The 13,753-nt window shown below is 36.6% G+C and overlaps 1 pseudogene; it reads left to right on the plus strand.

Moving 5' to 3' along the window:
* The window catches only part of LOC107699357 (calcium/calmodulin-dependent protein kinase type 1-like), a 75,310-nt pseudogene extending 61,801 nt beyond the window's left edge, over window positions 1–13,509 (plus strand).
* The last annotated feature ends 244 nt before the right edge of the window (window positions 13,510–13,753 follow it).

Genomic DNA, 13,753 nt, shown 5'->3' on the forward strand with positions numbered 1-13,753 from the left:
ACGTTTTCATTTAAAGGATTTGCCACTGACGATTCAAGCGCGAGTTTTGGGCAGTGTAGAATAGTGTTTGTAGTTTGTCATTTCTCCGATCCCAAATGCAGACATGGTTTTATGTTTGTGCGATGCGATGCAATGCAATGCGTAAAAAGACAGTATAAGTCTTTATAATGGGTTTTAATGTTTTTGTCTCGTCGCTCCGGCCGGGACACGGCATCACAGTATGTTAAGGGGCGTAACATTTCCGTCACACGCTTGAGGTATTCGGGCAATCACAACGCACTGGATAGCTGGCCAATCAGAGCACACCTCGCTTTTCAGAACGATGAGCTTTGTAAAAATCGACGCGTTTCATAAAGGCGGGGCATAGAGGAGAAACAATAATGTACAGTATGTGGAAAATAATGTGTTTTTTTAACCTTAAACCGCATAAACACATTTCATTACACCAAATACACAAAATAATGTTCTTTTTAGCAGCATCATATGACCCCTTTAATATGAGCTGTGAAGCTGCAGTAACACAAACACTAATTATAACACTCTATGACACTTTCGGCTCCACCCAAACAAATGCTGTGTATCAGTTCTGTGCCTTAAACGAATATTTCAGGGTCAATACAATTTATGCTCAGTTGGCAGCACTTGTGGGATAATGTTGTTTTTCCACAAAAACTACTTGCTGTTTCAAACATGTAGCAACAAGTAGGAAACCATATGCATGTCAAAATGATTTTAGTGTGATGAAGTTGCTTAACTAGCATTTTTTGTGTGAAGTTATAGAAAATTTGACAACATTTTTGCCATGACATCGTAAAACAAAATCCCAAAATGGTCATAAATTGGCAAAAACAACTTTACAGCTCAAATAATTTGCCATTTTTACAGAAGAATTAATGGAAATTAGGGATCAGATTTTTTTTAGACAAGGGATGAGTAATTATTTTTTGTGATATTTAACATTATACCACAAATGCTGTCGATTGAGCTTATCTTATGTTGAATGATATCACAGGCACAACAGTTGTGCCTCACTTTCAGTGCACACTGTTGCACTGTTGTCTCTCATGCTACATTGCATTCTGGAAGTATTTTGTCTCTTTCATATTGTTTATTTCTGAAGTACCAGTAAAGATGTACTAAGCCTAGATATTTGTCTTATTCCTGGGTTGACATGTTATTTTTTTCTCTCTCTGTCCTAGGATTAAACATGCCAACATAGTTTCCCTGGAGGACATCTATGAGAGTAAATCACACCTCTACCTTGTCATGCAACTGTGAGTGATTGATCATTAATTATAAATTTGCTGTCGCCCCATATTTTCATGCTTTCCACATGGAGTATGTGAGCCAAATTCAGCAAACTATTCAGCTATTATCTAGTGCAGCTGCCGTGTGCTGGTTGCCGTTTTTAGATCCTTATCTCAAACTCATTCATTTCCGTTACTTAAAGGCTCTCCAAATTCAGATGTTGTGTGGCTTTTATGGTAAATGAATCCCTAAAGATCTCAATGTTGGCCAAAAACCAACTTTAAAGCATCTGTATGCAACAAATAAAAATGCAAAGGCATTATTACAATTAATAGTATTGCTACCATGCATAAATATAGACATTTAGACCCATAACATTCTCTACATAAGTATATGAATGCAAACGCTTTCATTGTATTCTATAATATTTCAGAATTCATCCATAACACAGTGCAAGAATGTGTTGAATTCTCAGCCAGAGGGAGCGCTATAGTGGCATTTGTCATGTTTTAACAAAGTACACTTACATTAATGTGTTTACTAACATACTAAAAAAAAAATTTTTACTGTAGTCTTATTTGATATTATTTTTAAATGTTATAGTATGTTTCTGAAATTGTTGTCATCTCTGAAGCAGCATGTTAAGAGCGAGCCAAAGTAACAGAGCAAAAAGTGTTCTTGCCATTTTCTCTGAACTTGAGATCTACTGATAGACCACACAGAGAAAGCACAAAATAACCATGTCCATAAATGGGTCATGTGTTTAAAGAATGTCAGACTGTTTAAAGGTGAAGTGTGTAATTTCGATGCCACTAGCCATCACTAAACAAAATCGCAAAAACAATGATTTTCAAACAGTTTTTGCTGAAATGTCCCCCAATCAACCATTGATTGAATAAACATATAGCCCTGCCCCAAACCTATTAGTTGTGGTGTGTTTCCCGTACAATAATGTAACGTACCCGCTTAACTACTTTAGTATGATGCATTGTTGGCGAAATTAAGCTAGTTAATCATGATTGTTTCCCGAAACTATAGTAACTTCTTTCACACTCCTGTTGTTTGAATATTGGCTCAAAGAATGGTGAAGTAATAACTTCTGTTTCTTGATCGCTTCATGATGGAAATGTCAGATTATTGCCGTAAATAATACTGATAGCATTTGAAGATGACTTCGCTATTTTGTTCTCCATTGTTTTGCTGTATTTTAAGATGCTTCATTCAAACACGGGTTCCCTCTTACGTCATATGGTTCTACAACATTTACGCATATGCACATTCTTCAAAAACCAGGCTTTGATTCACTTTACAAACTAACAGATACAAAAGGAAACTTGTGTATACATACGGAATGATATATATATATATATATATATAATGTATATATATATATACTGAATGATATATAGCTGTAGTTCCATCCACACAAATTTGCGAATGTTCGTTGAAACTATGGTATCGGGAAACGCTGAATCATTGAACCATGTTGATAATGACACAACTTGAGATCATAGTTTGCTAACTATGCTTTTGGGAAACGCAGCCCTGGTCTGGATTCTCAAGCAAAGAGAGAAGTATTTTGAAAATGCCTCCTACAGTTGATTTACTTAGAGTTGCTCCTGCATGTTAAGCTGTGAACTGGAGAAAAAAAAAAGGTTTTAACATTGAAAAAATGACACGTTTCATCTTCAGACCAGACGATCCCCACAGGAGACACACAACACAATAATAGAAGCTAGCAAGTGTCTTTCTAACAGGCCCCATAGAGCTACAGAGAAGCAGGTAATGCATGACTGTGTGTGTCACCCCCCTCGGCTCTCTCTCGCCCCCTCATAGTGTCAACCTCTTTTAATTACTTATGTGCCAGAGAGCCTCGCTATTGTCTTTTCCATTGAGAAATCAAGGAAAAGGCTAAACAACCACACACACACACAGGCGCATATGCCCACTGAACAGAGCTGGGAAAATATGCTCACACCTGCGTCTTCACACCTACCATCTAAAATGTCAGTAGAGAGAGAGTTAGTTGCGTATATAGAGGAGAGAGACAGATAATATCACGGATGGCAAACGGTGGAGAGAGAAACACGGCAAATGGTCATTTTCCACAACAGCTGTGTTAACAGAGAGATCAAGAGTGACAGAATGACGGAATGGGAAGCGAGAGAGATGTTCATTGTCGTATTTTCCGGGTGATGGCAACTCTGCATGCAGACAGCAGGACTCCAAGCTTGCCTGGGCTTTCAACTCAGTGAGAGATTAACTCTGCATGCATGTACATGTGTGTATGTGTGTGTGTGTGTGTTAGCACCCACAGTCTTGATGCTTCAAATACCACAGACTATGAAATCCCACCCTCAGCGTTCCCTTCATCCTACACATGCGAAGAGACAAAACACAGGCACTTCTGAATGAAGTTTAACTGTCTCCGCACTGTTTGTGTTGAGAAGTTAGGAGGAAATGGACAGCATGTCTTGTTCATCCAACAAATGGGTTAATCTCACAGAGAAATGCTGATATAATGTTTCACCCCAATAATTATATTCTGCCTTAATGAAATGAACCGTATTTCAGGACCAATAAGACTAACTGCATTTGTGACATTTATTTGGACAATTAAGCATATTTCCCCAATTTCTCATTACTGTAATAAAGAACAATCAATTGCATTATTATAGTACAATAAATCAATATAATCTAAGATCATTTGTCCACATAGATAATGTTTTTTTGTTAGTTTTTTTCATTGCAGAAATGATAATTGGGAGAGAAAATATATAAAATGGGTACAATAAAAATGAAAAAAAAAAAAAAGTATACTTTTAATCCTTTTTTTCTTTACTTTTTATTTTCAGTGTGGAATATTACTTGGCCGTTTTTTGACATTTCCATGAAATTCACTCATATAGAAAAAGCTGGAGTGTTTTAAGTGTGGTGGAAAAGCTAATTTCTTTGTTAGTCATCCCAGATCACCCTTACAAAAAGGCACTACTACCATAGTGGCACCATTTTATAGTGATGGTGTCTCATGGTATTGCTTCTTTGATATATAATAGTCAGAGCCTTACTATGCTTCATGTCCAAACTCCTTTATATTACCATGGTATTTTTTTGTTAGTGCATAAGAATAAACATTAATCTGTTAATATAGATAAGGTAGTGTAAGCACTTCTAAGGAATTAAATCAACTTTCTGCTACAGAACTATAACAGAAATATGAGTCATCTTTGAAGTTTACTTAACCACACTGAGATATGTGTAAAAGAGAGAGCGTCTACCCAGTCTTTCAACATAAAATGAGTAACACAGCTTCCTCTGGTGGTTGTGATGAAGTACAGCATCACCATGTGGTTCTGCTGTGATCCTGCTGTGCCCAGTCTGTCTGGAGTAAAAAAAATGAAAGGGAGTGAGCATGTGCGTTGGTGTGTGTGAAAGACACAGAAACCTAAAACAGCTTTGCAAGCATCTCTCTGTTTTTCCATTGGCAGAGTGTCCGGTGGTGAGCTCTTTGACAGGATTGTGGAAAAAGGATTTTACACTGAGAAAGATGCCAGTAAGCTCATCCAGCAGATCCTGGATGCTGTGAAGTACCTGCACGACATGGGCATCGTGCACAGAGACCTGAAGGTGAGACAGCAGTTGGTCTGGAGGAAAACAGGTCTGATGGAACAGATTAAAGGAGTTGTTTTCAACCACAGTGTCAGAAATCGGTTCTGAAATTTTGAATCTTCTTTTCCCATCCATAGAGCTTAATCATTTCATTCAGGAGTCCTTGATGGTGCTCTTGAAATTAATAGTTGGGCCTCCAGAGACCAGGAAAGTAGTTCTAGGTAAATGGATCAATCAGTGACTCCAATCCCATTTTAAACTTTAGAATAAAGTCAAGGTGAGGAGTTAAGAATTATCATTTGGGTCAGTGCCGTGACCTAGTGGTTGACTCGAGCATGTTGAGCCCCACTTCTCATATAGGAGATGTGAGTTTGAAGACCCCCCACCAAAATCTAGGGAATTTTGCTGTCTATCAAATAACCACCTTGAACTCCTTAATATACCTAGGAACTACCCAAACACCCATTCTGAGGACATTAGAAAACATTTTGTAAACTAAATAAATAAATAAAGTAAAACTGTAACATTCTTTAAAAAACTTTAATTTTATTCATCTCCTTATTAAAAAGTGCATAACAATATATTTTGCATATATACATGTATGTATGTATGTTTGTATATATGTATATGCTGCATTTATTTGAAATACAGTAAAAAGGTAATAAAAGTAATATTGTGAAATTTAAAGGAAGTTTTTTTCTATTTCATTTTATTTTTATGTAATTTATTCCTGAGATGGCAAAGCAGTTTTCAGTGCCACACGATCCTTCAGAAAATCATTGTAAAATGCTGATTAGTTGCTCATGTAAAATTTCTTATTATTATTGATGTTGAAAACAGTTGTGCTGCTTCATATTATTATTATTATTATTATTCTCATTTGTAAGTTGTTTTGGATAAAAGCATCTGCTAAATATCTAAATGTAAATGTATTATTATTATTATTATTTAATTATTGATTATTAGAAAGTTCAAAAGAACAGCATTTATTTGAAATGGAAATATTTCATAACATTATAAACCTCTTTACTGTCACTTTTGATCAATTTAATGCATTTCTGCTGAATAAAAGAATTAATTTCTTTTAAAAGAAAAAAAAAGTGTTGATCAGGCTAAACTCTTGCTACAGAGTCAGTTATTATCATACGCTGACATATTTTCTGACTAGTTACTTTCCTTCATGGTTTCTGGGGTTACAGTTAATGTGAGTTACATCAGTCTTTATGTAAAGTTTGTTTGTTTATAACAGTGCAGTGAAGTGTGATTCTTGCTGTGGTTAATTAAATATCTCTGCTGGCACATGAATACAGAGAGAATGTCTCTGTATGTTTGGTCACCTAACCCAGTGTGACAGTCAATGTCCATATTGCCTTTTCTCTCTCTCTGTGTGTGTATGTGTGTGTATATATATATATATATATATATATATACACACACACATTATTTACGAGTGATATATAATTGTTAACAAGGGCTGTAAGTGAAAAATACCTTATGGTGTGCATCATTTTTTAGCAGGTTTTCTTTTACGGGTAAAATGCACTAAAAAAGAGATTTAACTCCCACTGAGAAGTCAAGAATTATGTATGGGTTGGTCATGTAAATTACAGTATGAAAACCAGTATTAATCTGCCAGTTTTACATATTTATTTCTGTATTTTTTTTGTTTCTTATACAATATTTAGTTTCAAACTATTAAAATGTCAATTGTCAAACTGCATAGTTACATTTTAATTAAATTACTTTTCAGACAGTTTAACGTGATTTTGGCCTGTCAAAGATTGAGGGTTCAGGTAGTGTGATGAGCACAGCGTGTGGCACTCCTGGATATGTAGGTAAGACACACCTCCATATGCAAAAGTATGGTATGTATCTGGATGAAACCTCAGCCTTTAAGATTTGAACACTGTTGAACTAAATTGAGGAGGGTAATATACATAACCCAACTAAGAATATCAGTGAAATGTTTTGTCTAGATATGTAGTTCAAATCCAGGTGTAAACTCGATCTAACATCAGTATTTTCATATTTTATAACATTCTTCAGGTTTACCTATGAGCACTCATCTCTTTTCCTTATCTCTTGGAAGTTTTCATGTGTAGCACTAGCCATAGCTTTAGAAATGACTGATTCAAACTGGTTTCCTTGGGCACCCAATTCTAAAGAATATCCTGTATGTGTGTCAGGGAAAATATAGAATTTGTTAGTATAGTTATTTATATAGAAGAAGAGAGGAAAACTGAAACTTGGGTATGAGTATTTTTGCCACTTGCACATGGATGAATGAAAGCAGAAGAGCAAGCAACAACATATAAAAAAATGTATCTAGAACCAGTATTATCACCTTAACTACTCCCAGTTTTTACACAACATTAGAATTTACATAGTTGTTACGACAGGGATAACCCCTGAAAATTATAAGTTATTTATTTTTGTCAGACTTTGGTCAGATTTTGTCAGAGGCCTTGGATTTGGATTTCAGGCCAAAACTAAAGTGCTAAAGAAAAATGACATCCACCAAACACAGGACCTGGTTTTCCTCTGCATATTATTTTGAATAACATCAGTTGTCTACAATATTTCTTGAAGGACAAAATTGCTGGGATGTGTAAACTTTTTGGATGAACAGGGTAAATTGTACTTATTTTGTCTTCTGGGAAACATGCAAGCATTGGCTTCTGAAGGGCAGTACTAAATGAAAAAAAAATAGATCTTTAAGCAAAATAAGAAAAATGTACACATCATCCTGTTCAAATCATTACACCCCCTGCTCGTAATGCATTGTGTTTTCCTCTTGGGCATCAGTAAATGTTGTGTATTAGTCCCTCAGTTGTCCTCAGTGTGAAAAGATGGGTCAAAAAATCATGCAGTCATTGTTGGAAAGGGTTCAAATATGCATAAGATGCTGGACAACCTGAGAATGTGCAGGACCTGAATGGTTTTGAATGGAAGAACAGTGGGCAGTTTAACTGCTCAGGACAAACAAGGGATATACAGGCAACTATCACAAAACATGTACATTTTTAAATGGGACCATTTTTTATAAATTCAGTTGTTTTGTCTTGTGGAGTGAAATAGCTTATTCAGGACAATACTACAAAATAACATGCAATTTTTATTGATCCTCTTTCAGTGGCGTAGCGAGTCAGCCCTGGGCCCATATACAAAAAATGTGTACGGGCCCCCCCAAACGTTATGGGCTCCAACTCGGTTAACTTAACTTATGCCGAATTCACACTGCACGATTTTAGCCCGATTTTTCACTCGCCGATAGGTTTTGTGAAATCGCCGACAAATGCCCGACATCGGAGGCAAATCGGTGCTCGTTCACGCGAGTGACAATCACACAGTGTGAATTATCAAAGACGTGATCTGAGGGAATCGCCGATGAGCACGCAAGCCACCCAATAATCGCAGCTTTGTGCTTTGTTACTACGAAGTCTCAGCCTTCTGTCAATTTTATGATAACATAAAAACAATAAACGTCTTTTTGCTCTTTCATTTGTAGTGAGATAATTCGCCTCAGTTCAAGCTGCATATGAATCAATAATATTTTCCTCTTTAATATTTGCAGCACGAACTAAACATGAATATTTGAATGCACGTTGAAATAAATCAGAACTATTTAATACAAACGAATGTCTCATGAATCGATCAATCAGAGTTTTAAAAAAAGTAAAAAGAATGACGGATGCCACAGACTTTTTTTTTTTGTTGGAGGAGTAGGCCTATAGGTGGAATTTTCACATTAACTTCATGCAATATAACATGATTTTATTATTGTCACGGGGTGCTACTGTGAGGAGCACGGAGCGAGGAGAGGCAATGTCAAATTCTTTAATAAATCCAAAGGAAACAGGAAAACACACGTAGCACTGTAGACACAAACAATTCCAGACAAAGAAACTCAACATGGGTTGGAACTAAATAGGGCAGATAACGAGGGGCAGACAGGTGAGGAGGATAACTAATAATGGGAGACACCAGGAACTAATCAAACTACATGGGACAGGAACAGGAAGGACCAAATAAGGAAAACCGGAACTCAACGGGAACATACACGTGACAATTATTGTAATTTTGACTTTATTCTTAAAATATTATGACGTTAATCTTATTTATTTAGTTATTTTTAAACGTGACACAAAAATGCTGCCGTGCAGGCTACTGAATGCAAACACAATTTTGGCACAGCGGCCCAAAAAACAAACAAAAAAATAAATAAAAAACAAACAAAAAAAGTAAAAAAGAGTGAGGGGATATTTGAATTATTTGTTAATAAACTAATGTTTTCTGAGTCAATGTTGCAAAAATGAATGAACTTGACTCGCCATCTCCTCATTTTGTTTTCGATTTGAATTATTTCGTTTTAAAATAGTAATTTAAAGCATTCTATAGATATATGTATCATGTCGGTGAAGTGCTCCTGCTCAAAACCAAGGCGACAGAAAGTCCTGTTTGATTTCCTTAGTTTACAAAAGCACAGTGTTTTGTTGATATTGTGAGTGCACACATATACAAGTAGACCCTTTGCAGTTCCGAATGATGTATACTCTTACCTTTATGAGCAAAAATGACGGCGTATTTTTAAGTTTCCACTGTTATAAAACATTTTTAAAAATAAAAAATGCAAGTCCTCCATGTCCTGCAAAGCGCGCTTTAGCTTCCACTCTCCGCACAAACGACTGGATATGCGCCTAACAGCGCTCATTTATCTTGGTTAAATGTTTAAATTAATACTGTGAAATGCATGAAGTGTTTTATGTCTGTTTATTTTAGGCAAGTCGTGTTGGTTTGAGAAGGCTAAATTGATCAAGCATAATGCTCAACTCACTGCTGCTGCCGCTTGGTCGTTCCTTTAAAAAACTAAAACTTGAATTTAACAAACATAAAATGTTCCAAACATATTTCTAAATTAACTTAATAAATAAACAAAAAGAAATATGACCACTTTGCCATTAAAAACCAAAACTGAACTATTTTAATAGCTGTGTAATGGGGAAGAGAGAGAGAGAAAAAAAGTCACGGTATCCAGTCGGACTCGGGCCGAGAATTCTCATAAGCTGTTGGACAAGGGCCGGGCCCATGCAGGGCTCTATTCATTCCCTCGTTTCAATTAAAAGTTCCCCCCAGCTCGGCGGGCCCCCACACTGCCCGGGACCATATGCACCTGCATACCCTGCATGCCCAGACACTACGCCACTGTCCTCTTTATTATGATCTCAAAATTATTAAAATGTTGCATACTCTGCACGGGGTATGAAACTTATGAGCAGAACTGTGAGAGTGCAGAGTTGGAGATTCACCATTTGCTGTTTACGTTAATTGCCTGTTACAATTTACATGAATATTTAAATTAAATAAATGACATTCAAAGTAATCACTTTGGTAACCTAAAATACTTTTTGGATGTAACTGTAATGAAAATACAGTTACTCATATTTTGTATTTTAAATACGTAAATAATTTACATGTATTCCGTTACTCCCCACCCCTGTCAACATAGCAGTTAATTAAATGGTTTTAAAGGTGGTACCTCATTTGCTCCAGTGGTAAGAACATCCTTACTTATGTGTTCCTGTGGCTCACTGGTAGAGCATTGCGTTAGCGGCGCAAAAGGTCATGGGTTCAATTCCCAGGGAACACACATACTGGTAAAAAAAAATGTATAGCCTGAATGCTCTGTAAGTCGCTTTGAGTCTGCTAAATGCATAAATTAAATTAAATTAATTAATTAATTAGATTAAAATTAATTAAAATATGGGAATTTGTATGTGGGTCGAGGGGCATGCTTAATCACACTACACTCTAAAAAATGCTGGGTTAAAAAGGGACAAACCCAGCTATTGGGTTGTTTTGACCCAGCGGTTGGGTTGTTTTGAACTATATTTAACCCAGCATTTTTTAGAGTGTACTTTTATATAATGAATTAACCTCAAAATGTTCAGGTTAAATTGTAATTTGTAAAGTTTTTGGTTAGGATTGTTTAGTCTACCTACTTACTAGAAAGGGCTGCAGTGATAAATTAAATTGATGTTTGATCCCATTTATTCTGATCTTCAGCTCCTGAGGTTCTGGCACAGAAGCCGTACAGTAAAGCAGTGGACTGCTGGTCAATCGGGGTCATTGCTTACATTCTGTGAGTTTGACTGTTACTGCTATTTATACATGTGTATACTTACATCTTTTCCCTTCTAATGTTTTACCTGAACTGAATTCATTCCCAAGAATTCAACCGGACTTCTGTTTGTCTCCTCTCAGTTTATGTGGCTATCCACCATTTTACGATGAGAACGATGCCAAGCTCTTTGAGCAGATCCTGAAGGCAGAGTATGAGTTTGATTCACCGTACTGGGATGATATCTCTGACTCAGGTATAACACGTTTCCCTGAATTGTCATACGTTTAGTGAGGTTAAAACTTGTGTGTTCATTCTTTCTTTTACCAAACCCTACTGGTTGTCAAATATATCTGGAGTCAATGAAAATATTACTTTTATGTCTGGCAAATCAAACAAAACAAACTCTGAAGAAATTGAGGCCAAGTTATTTTCTCTTTGTTTCTTTCTGTCTTCCTCTGACGGTTGCTTTGTTGCTCAATGGCATTATGGAAACAGTTATGTCATGTTCTGAACTTTCACACTGTGCTCTTTTCTCAGCCAAAGATTTTATTGTGCATTTAATGGAAAAAGATCCCAGTCAGCGTTACACGTGCGAACAGGCTCTTCAGCACCCATGGTATGAGTTCAGATGCCACACTGAGACTAATCGTCAGTGATGCTGTAAATCTCACTTTCATACTTGGAGTTTTGCAGTCTGTCATGCAGCAATTTAAACAATGACAGCACACATACAGATATTTATTGCCATAACTGTTATAGTAATTATCATAAATGTTCATTTGACTTAAAATGTAGGGAGAAAGTCATACTGCTTTGGAAGAACATGTGGGAATAGATGATGACAGAGCTTTGTGTTTGCATTTCATTGTGGCTTTAAAACAGACAAGATAAGATATTTTGCTTTTATACAACCAGGTACGGTTGACATTGGAGGAAACTTAAATGTCTGTTTTGTACTTCAGGATCGCTGGAGACACAGCGTTGGATAAGAATATCCATGAATCTGTCAGTGCCCAAATTAAGAAGAACTTTGCCAAAAGCAAGTGGAAGGTAAATCCGTGCATATATGAGAGGGAAAGAACCTCATCTGAGAATGTTAATGAAGTATTGCAGGTGAAAAGCATGGTTTCTGATTTTAATGGCCGTCTTTCTCTTACTATCATACACAGCAAGCATTTAATGCCACAGCAGTAGTTCGTCACATGCGCAGGCTGCAGTTGGGAACCAGTCAGGAGGGCCAAACGCAGTCCACCCTGCCCAGCCCCTGCCACGGGCACCTGCTGCTGCCCGAGGGGGACAAGGAAGAGAGCTGTCAGTATCTAAACATGTCACATTTATATTTACCATTGTTTTTGCATACCCATTCATCCAGACAGACACTACTGTTAACTGCCAGTCATAGTAAAGCATGTCATAAATCTTTCTGTATATTTACAGTATTAGACCAACTTTTAGTCAAGCCAGGTCATATTTCAGCCCATAATGTAGTGAGAAAAAAAAAAGACATTTAATTTTGCATAAGGGGGAGGGGGTTCTTTTGCCATTTTTTAAACATTGTTTTTATTTAAGAATATTTTCCCAACAGTTTCATTATGGTAATGTTAAAAAAATTTTAATTACTTAAATTACTATAATGTGGAAAATCTCATTTTTAGAGTAATATAGTACTGAACAGAGTTCTTTTTTTTCCATTTAAATCAGCATAAGTTAAATACAGCACAACATACTACAATAATGTGTAAATATATTACAATTTAAATATTAAGAATAATTTTTGATGATTCGTGTGTGTGTGTGTGTGTGTGTGTGTGTGTGTGTGTGTGTACTTGTTTATGCTACATTGTGGGGACCAAATGTCCCCACAAGGATAGTAAAACCTGAAATTTTTGGCATATGAGGGAAAAAAATGATTCAAAATAGTAAATGATGTTTAATTTGAAAGTGTCCTCACAATTCACAGAAACAAGTGTGTGTGTGTGTGCTTAATTTTCACAAAAATCATATTGGTTCTAAAATCACTTCACTTTCTTTTTCCATTCATCCATTCATTCTCCAAACTTCATATTCTCTGTAGGGTAACGGATGCTGGCACCTCAATTTCTTTATGCATAGCATAATTTCTGATTTTTATTTTGACAGTGGAGTGAAATATTACATGTTCTTGAAATGTTGTTAGTTACTTAAGGAGGACTAATCTCTCTCTCTCTCTCTCTCTCTCTCTCTCTCTCTCTCTCTCTCTCTTAGCCCTTCGGAGGGAAAACAGTGGCTGTTCTGAGGGTGTCAGTGATGGAAATGACATCCAGAACTGCACCTACCATGTCCATCCTACTAGTCGGTTCTGAGTGTCAATCATCCTGCAGTAACCAATGACTGACTGTCCTGTTTTTCCACTGGAGTCCTGCCACACCCCCAGTCTGGCCAGGAATACTGAGTAGTTCCAGCATCCTGCCACTTGGAGGCACTGCACTGTAAAGAACCCAGGTGGGAATGGGGTCACTACTATTCCAATGGAAGAGTTCTGTTTAATGAGAGTTCAAAAAGAGGAAATTTTTGGCATATGAGGGAAACAAAATGATTCAAAATAGTAAATGATGTTTAATTTGAAAGTGTCCTCACAATTCACAGAAACAAGCGTGTGTGTGTGTGTGTGTGTGTGTGCTCTCTCTCTCTTAGCCCTTCGGAGGGAAAACAGTGGCTGTTCTGAGGGTGTCAGTGATGGAAATGACATCCAGAACTGCACCTACCATGTCCATCCTACTAGTCGGTTCTGAGTGT

The sequence above is a fragment of the Sinocyclocheilus anshuiensis genome, unplaced genomic scaffold (assembly GCF_001515605.1).
Source record: "Sinocyclocheilus anshuiensis isolate Anshui unplaced genomic scaffold, SAMN03320099.WGS_v1.1 scaffold42, whole genome shotgun sequence".
NCBI classification, from domain to species: Eukaryota; Metazoa; Chordata; class Actinopteri; order Cypriniformes; family Cyprinidae; genus Sinocyclocheilus; species Sinocyclocheilus anshuiensis.